This window comes from Chironomus tepperi, unplaced genomic scaffold, assembly GCF_022539635.2.
Source record: "Chironomus tepperi strain 1889 unplaced genomic scaffold, CSIRO-AGI_Ctep_v1 contig_161, whole genome shotgun sequence".
NCBI classification, from domain to species: Eukaryota; Metazoa; Arthropoda; class Insecta; order Diptera; family Chironomidae; genus Chironomus; species Chironomus tepperi.
In genome coordinates, this window is record NW_027226283.1 from 1,061,048 (window position 1) to 1,069,458 (window position 8,411).

An 8,411-nucleotide genomic window follows, 5' to 3' on the forward strand; every position below is an offset into this window, starting at 1 on the left:
GAGTTAAAGGTTGTTTTCGGATAATGTTCTTCTCGGAGATTTCAATGTCAAGAATGATGCCAAGTCGTTTTGTCTAAAATTGGATGGATTATTGATGGATAAATATTACTTATTATACCTGACAAATAACATTATTAGAGCTAATATATTTGTCAAATTGATTACTGAAAATAGTAAACAAAGTTTTGTATTTTCTAGCATGTGAATTCTTAGCAATCTTTGACAGAGTTGTCGGTTTTGTTCTTTTCTCGAGCAGCATAACGTATTATTATTGTGGTGTCTGTAGTTTAAAACTACTTCCTTAATGATTATTTTATAAATGAGATGTTTATTAATCCGAGTTCAAAAACGGACTCAACTTTTGTATGAAAAGGGGTTTTCAACTACATACAATTAATATTATTCAAATTTCAAATGAACGTTATAACAGTATTCGCGTTGACGCTTTACGTGCCCTGAAACAACTTTGACGGCTGATTAGTGTTCATTTTTACGGCTTAACTAGATTGTGACAATTTTAGACAAATAATTCCTGTTTATTTTGATTTTGCTTTAGCAATAAATTAAAAAAAATGTTCCAAGTCCCAGGGATTATCAATTAAAGCAGCAATATTCAAAATCATTAGTGCAACTGAAAAATGAAATGTGATAACTTACAATAAGGTTCAAAAAATTTTAAATAACTCAATCAAGGCGATAAGCAACAAAATTTAAACTTTCTCAACAAACAAATATCGTGACTAATCAGCATGTTCAAAAAGTCAATGTATCGTCATTCGTCATCAATTTTCAACATTGGATGTAAAGCTAACAAAACGAAAATATACAAAACGAGTTTAGAAGTTTGATAAATTGAGACCTATAAGTTACCATATATTCACACATAAATTAAAATAAAGAAAACAGATACATATATCATAAACGCATCACACAATAAAATATCTCACTTGAAAAATGTCTTTATTGTATTCAAATTTTTTGCTTGCTTATATCTTACATTAGTGGATACACATGTTATTGAAAGAGCTTTGAAAACAGAATTTAAATATCTTAATTCTCCTTACAAGTTACTTTTTTTTGATCTTTTTTTACTTCTTCTTTCTAAAAAGACAAATGTTTGAATTCAGTAGCACCTTCATTTAAATAATTATGGATTTTTATTAGCTTAACACCACTCCTATACTCTAAAATAAGATATTCGGTTATGATAATCTTTGAAAAAACATCTACTATTATTAATAATAAACCATTTTACTCTGCACAACATAAAGGTGTGACAACTGCTTGAAGACGATTTTTCGGAATCAAATTTCATTCAGCTACTAAATTGAGAACTCAAAATCGGTGATTGCTGTGTTTCTTCTTTTTAATTTCGATTTCATTTCTTTGATAAAGCATTTCGAATCATATTAATCTCTTGCTTTGACTGAATTCGGACATTAATTCTCATTTACTAAATTTGGTGTCAATTCCTATTGAGTTTTACATTCATGTTAATATCCGATTAACTCTTGAATGGAATAGTCGTTGAAAGGAATATAAGAGAGTGAGCATACTTTCTGATCCTAACCCGACCTTCGCATATTTAAATGTTGTCATCAAGGTAACGAGGTGACAGTATACTTCGAACCGAATGGCAGCCAATTGACAAATTTGTTTGTTTTCGTCATGAGAATTCCAACGTGTGCTGATCGGATAAGCTAAAATTTGAAGTGTTCCTAATGATATCGACATCAAAGAAACTAGAGAGCACTAGCAATGCTCAACATATTCAATGATAAAATATTCATTGATACAGAATAGCAAGTACGTTCCCATAAAATCTTAAAATATTCAGAACAAAGAAGCCATACAAGTTTTTGATACAAATCTATTACTTAATTATGCAAACTACACACTTATTTAAAGTATCAGAGATGATAAATAAGTTTATCTCGTTAGGAATTTCCTTAACACACTTTCACAGTAAATAAGTAGACATACCCTAGTTAACATAAAAAACCCAATCATTAGATTCGATTGTACGGGATTGTACTTTTTAGTGATGCACATAACTCGAAACACACAGTTTGACACGTGCACAAATTTTCCGGCTTTGCTTTGTTGCACGTGCCTGTGTAAATTTTTTATCAACTATCCTCAAAAGCAAAGATTACGTTGTCAGATTTATCAAAATTCTGATTTACTATGACTTTGAATATTTCACCCTCTTAGTTCCAATTCCTCCAATGTTGGGTGTGAAAGAAGGATGTCCGAAAAAGAAAAGTTGCACTTTACTGATAAGGTTAATTTTAAGAATTATATAGAGGGGTAGCATTCATCATAATTTTGAGATTCTGTATTGCCTAATTTTTAAATAAGTAACTTTTGTGCTTGTAATGGAATTACGATTCAATGAGAAAATTAGCCAAAAATTGTAATGATTTTTCAACCCAGAAAAAATTGCAAAATAAAGAGAATTTTTATGTCAAACATTAATCAACTTGTCATTTCCCTCAAATTCACCCTAATTCTGTAAATAATGTATGTATAACAAGTTTATTTTTACAAATTTTTGAAACCATAATAAATGCAACAGATGTATTCCTCATAAAAATTATAATAATTTGTTACAAGTTATCATAATCATAAAAATATGAAGAGATGCCAAGTGTAATAGTTAGTCTTTATTTGAAGTGTATAGATCACCAGCCGTGATCATGCAGAATATACTGTTTCAAACTAGAAAGTATCCTAAGGAGTGTGATTATGTAATTATATAATACTAAAACATCCTGTGGTGTCAAATGTAGTTCCTCCTTAGTAACAGCATGAGATGTCATGTTCTTATTGTCAAACATTTTGTTGACATTATGTTTGGAAGTGCACAAGATGAACTTTTGTTGTTATCGCATTCTCTACACATTCAAATGAAAATTATAAACATTCGTGAGCATAAATGTTGTGAGTCAGCGAGGCATTGACTATTTGAAACGCATTTTATCTCCGGTATGGATACAAATTCTCTGCGCATATACAAAAAAGATTTAAAAAATGAATAATAAAATTTTAAATGAAATGAAAAATCCATACATGCAGAATTTATAGAAATTCAAGTTCCCTCTATACCAGTTCTATTGTTGATAAAACTGACGCTATCTTATGATTTGCTTAACGTTTCCATTTGGTTGGTGCGTTTGTATAATTGAAGTAGAAATCTCTTTACATAAATCTAATCTTCTGCTTTACATGCTACATTGATCAAAACCCATAGAAAAGAAGAAAATGTAACCCCATGTTATATGCTCGACGATATTATAGCTCGTTTTTCATTCAATGCTGGCAAACACTTTGCCTCTTGGCCTGATATATAATATTGTTACGAGATTCTGAAGTGCTATTAATTTTAACAAAAAAAAAAATATCCACTAAAAAGTGTGAGTTTTGCTGATTTTCTTCAAATGAATATTCAAGACGTCTTTAGAGCATTAGACACGTGCAAAAGATTTATTTTTATGCAAAATGCAGAAATTCTTCAGGAATACTTTTTTCTTTCTTTTATGAAAATCATTGGATCATGTATCATAGTAATAAGTCCCTTGTGTCTTTTGCTTATGATTATGATTTGATTTCCCTCATTCAATTTTATGTGATGATGTAACTTGTACATTATTTTGACTAATCTATCAAAAAATATCACAAAATGTCATTTACTTAACACAAAAGGGCATTTCAACACTGTGTCATATATCCAACATTTATACTCCGATTATAACATTTTTACAACTTTGAATAAATATGGCGTCATATAAAATGAGAATTGACATTCAAGTACTTCATAATCACATAAGGAAATCCATGAATTTTAAAGTCAACTTAAGAAAAAATTCATCTGATTACCCAAATATGATAGCAGATGCGTTTAACGAAAAAAATTATTGTTCATAAGTTCAAAAACTCCCTTGGGTAAGGATTCGTAGGCATAGATTTATTTCGTTTTGATACAAAATATCCCTTTCCTCCGGGATATGCCTTAACATAAACAACAATATAAATAAATACATTTTTTAAAAAGTATTGCAGTATTTCTCTCTCTTTACAACCCTTGTTGTTTTTGTTGGATATACTGAGAAAATTTTCAACAACTCTTGTTCTTGTTGTTATCAAAATATGAAACTGTTGCGGCTATACATTTCCATTCATTGTCTTGAAAGGTGTTGAAATGTGAAATGATTTTTCTACTTTTCAAACTAACATGATGATGATGCTATAGGATATTTTCTAATCTAACAAACTTTTTTACAGCAACAATAACATTATTTTGTTTAGTTTTATTCTTCTCCTTACCATGTCCAACAAATTAAGTGCAGCATTACATTAAAATGATATTTCCTTTATTATACCTTCTGAAAATGAGAAATTTATTTTGAAGCAGACCCAATCTGCACATACTTATTGAAATAATGCTTCCACGGCGACTAGACGGTAGAATCAAGTGGCAGCCGCTTGGCAAAAACTACCAAATTTGCTAATTGACTCCCACTAAATTTCATAGGTCAGTGGTTGGCTACCTTTTATTTTTTGTGGCACACCTAAATGATAAGCCTCGATTAAAATCGCACTCGACATACGGTTCATGGTACGGTTCACGGCATACGGACAGGGACACACTTGTGTGCATATAGGTTGCCTAGCACTGCTTTAAGTATACTATTGCTTAGTCGCTGTATTTGTAAGATTTCAATGTGTGCCGGTCGGGAGATGGTCTCCTTTTTTTACAACTGCAACTGGAATAACTGCACTTGCACACGAATGTTTAGATTTTTATTACTTTTGTAATAAATAGTTTTGCTAAAAATCGTTTTACAAATGTCATGTTTCAGCACAAACTCTACTCCCTCATAAAGGGCCAAATGTTCCTCATGAGTCCTGCTGGATAGAACAAAGAAGAATTTTATCGTTTCTGATCGGTACCTTCTCTCCGATAACGAAGTGAGAGATCATGCAGAGTCATAAAAATATCTGCACGAGGGAGTTTTTCCATGAGATGCTTTACTCAAAGAATAATAGTTACATGTTTTTTTATTTGAAATAAATTAAATGCCACATGCTCACCCTATCTAAATTCTAAAAAGTCTTGCTTCTAAATAACAATAAAAACAACAAAAACTGTACGAGACGAGAGAAAAAGAGAAGGGTCGATCAAAAACATAAGTCTAGAGGGGTTTGAAGTCGGCAATTTTTTCCACAAAACTGCACGAGAAATTGTTATTCGATTATAAGCCGAAATTGTGGAAAAATTAGCGGCTGATTTACTTTTCTCCTAGATCTGGTATAATTTAATCAAGAAAGCATAAATTTATATAGCATAAATCATACAATAAACTATATGGATTCAATTTGCGACTCTTCCATGAAACACTTGCCGAAAGTTAGGATCATAATAGAGGAAAACTTTTGTTGGTAAATACACAAAATTTAATAATTGCATGTTATTAAGAATTAGTTTCTCGTTTAAGTTCCGTTATTTTTCACTTTCAAGATTTTTGTTTAACTTGTTCATTATAGTTTTAATAGATTTTGTCCATAATATCTACTTGGAAATTTAATTTGTTGACTTTTTGGTATAATACGCTTTTGGGTTCGAATGATACTTTTAATCCTTTTTATACTTTCAATTCATTGGGCATTACAAATATGTATCTAGCGTATAAATCTATGCATTAAATTTCAAATATGTGCACGTCTGTGCCTCGATGGAAAAACAGTTTTTGTCAGATCTTTTTCTTAATTCCAAATAATGTGACAACGAGGCCCATGACGAGCTCGAGTGGACAACAGCATGATTTGTTTAGTTACTAGGACGACGGTTGTGGATATAAATATATTAAATTCCATTTGTAATACGAACAGACAAAGAGTTTAATAACGTTGATTTCAGATTTGAATAATATTATTTTACTTAGTTGAAAACCCCTTTTCATATAAATTTTTCAGTCTGTTTTTGAACTCCGAAGAATAAACATCATTGTGAATTCATAAATTCGCGAATAAGTCGTTTTGAATAAACTACATTGATCACAATTGCATAGAAGGAGCATTCTTAGGTATGTTTCAATAGTTTTGGATATTTAAAAGACATTAAAAACTGAATTCAGTTTAGTCTGGACCCAAAAATAATTCTTTGCCCTCAAGACAAATATCGGCATGCGTTGTTTAGTTTAGCCACTTTCAATACAATCACCATTCTAGACGAAGAATGTCTTGATGAGACAATTGATCTGGATAAGAATTATTCAAATATCATTATAAGAAGAGTTTCTTTTATTTCATTAGAAGTTTTCATGATGCACATCAACTTTTCCACTTTTTAGGACGTTTCAAAATAGAAGTTCGAGTTTTAGACTAGGCAGAACACGCAATGTCTAATACTGTATAACTTGTCAGTAATAATGGTGCTTATTTTTAAGTATTTCCATAGACAAGGGTTTATCCATCAAACTATATACGGTTAAAATTGATTACCTTAGAATAGTTTTTACGCATTTTTATCGTATAGGTACGTCGAACATGCAATCAAACACATCAAAAAGCATAGTCGTCTGAGAGAAAAGGTTACTCACCTTTTTAGGTTAGCAAGTATTGTTTGTAAATGTAGGAAGTCTTCATCCTTACCTTCAAATAAATCTACAATAAAAAATTACAAAAAATGGCAAAAAGGAACTATATCGTGTATAACACCACGGATGATGTACTTGCAAAAACACGCAAGTTTTATATCTGACATAGTATAAGCTGCCACAAATGTTTTTTTCAGTTAGTACTTTTTCTTCAACTTTTAAATCCATTCACCTACTGCTAACCTCCAGTATTTCCAAATTGCGATTTGTAAGGATTTTTAAAATCCAGATATCAAAATTCCATTCGAGTAGATTATGAATAAATTTTATCAATCCATAAATCGAATGGAAGCAACTATATTGGTTCATGAATGTCAGACCATTAAATCATCAGGATTACATTATGGGCTGTTTTAAAAACTGTACGAGTAAAATTTTAGATTTAACAGACCTTAAAACAATATTTTTGTCTGAATATATATATATATTTCGTAAAGACGGTATACTTCAGTAAAATGCGCTGAAATCGTGAGTAATAAGAGAGCCGTCATTATGCTTCTCGTATTTTCAAAATGTATGAATCCTTGTATTTTTAACGGCAGACTGTTTTTTTTTTTTTTATTTGAACTTTGACTTAAATTTGGTGTACTTTTAGTATATACTTTCATTTTACCAACGCGTGACTTATGTTTTGTTTCAAGTGATTGATTTTATGACGTGAACTTCCTAGAAATGCAAAAAAATAACAAAACAAAGCTTAAATTTTACAAAACAATATGTTTAATGTACAAAAACTCTTCAAAATAATATAAAAGAATTGTTGAACTCGTGTTTTGATTCCACATTCACACATTTAAAAATTAATTACTGAGAGAACTAAATAACGTCGAGCACATACTCAACATTGAAAAGGGTAAATTATTACTAAAGTAAAAGTACAAATAAATTTCCTGAAAATGTGTATTTACAAATGCGAAAACATTACATGAACTTGTCGTATCCTGCACTTGCTAAATTTTTGAATGGGTCAACAATCAAAGTAGTCTTCCATGAATAACCTTGAATTGCTGAAAATAACTTTTTAAAAATTATTTGAATGTCGATGTTAACTCAAAGCCGTCGCTTAACTCATATCCGACGTACGTTTTTCAAGCAGCATTTCCTTATTTTTGTTTATGTCGACAACTTGAAGTCTTGTTAATTGATGTTATCTGAAGATTAGAATTAAATTATTGACATAAGATTCTCATGTCAAAATGAATTTTATTGTTGGATGTCAAAGGGTCTTATTATTATTGACATAAATTTGGATATGAAAATGATAGTCATAATAACTTTGAAATGTGCCAATGGTCTGGATATATTAAAAATTATTTATACACTCAGGTTTTTCTTGCGTGACAATAAATCTATATTATTATTGGTCTGGTCAATCGTTCTGTTGACAAACTTGATACCATTTACATAATTTTTCACTAATTTATTGCCTTTTGATATAATAGGCAGCTAAAAACAACAGGTAGGAAAGAAGTATAGTATCAAATGAGGGTCGTCTACTTTCGTATTCACACCAATTTATTACGTTTTGTTTAGATAGATTAACAAAGTTTTGAAATATGTCAATTTATTGGGTTTGATTAAAATTAGTAAGATATATCTATGGTAGGTAGGCGATAAAAAATTCAGGAAAAATAAATAAACAACATGTTTTTGAGCAATTTATTGTTAATCGGTGTGAATATAATTCATTAATAATGGCATGCCTATAAAAAATAATTGCGTTTCTAACAAGTACATGTTGCTATTAATGTG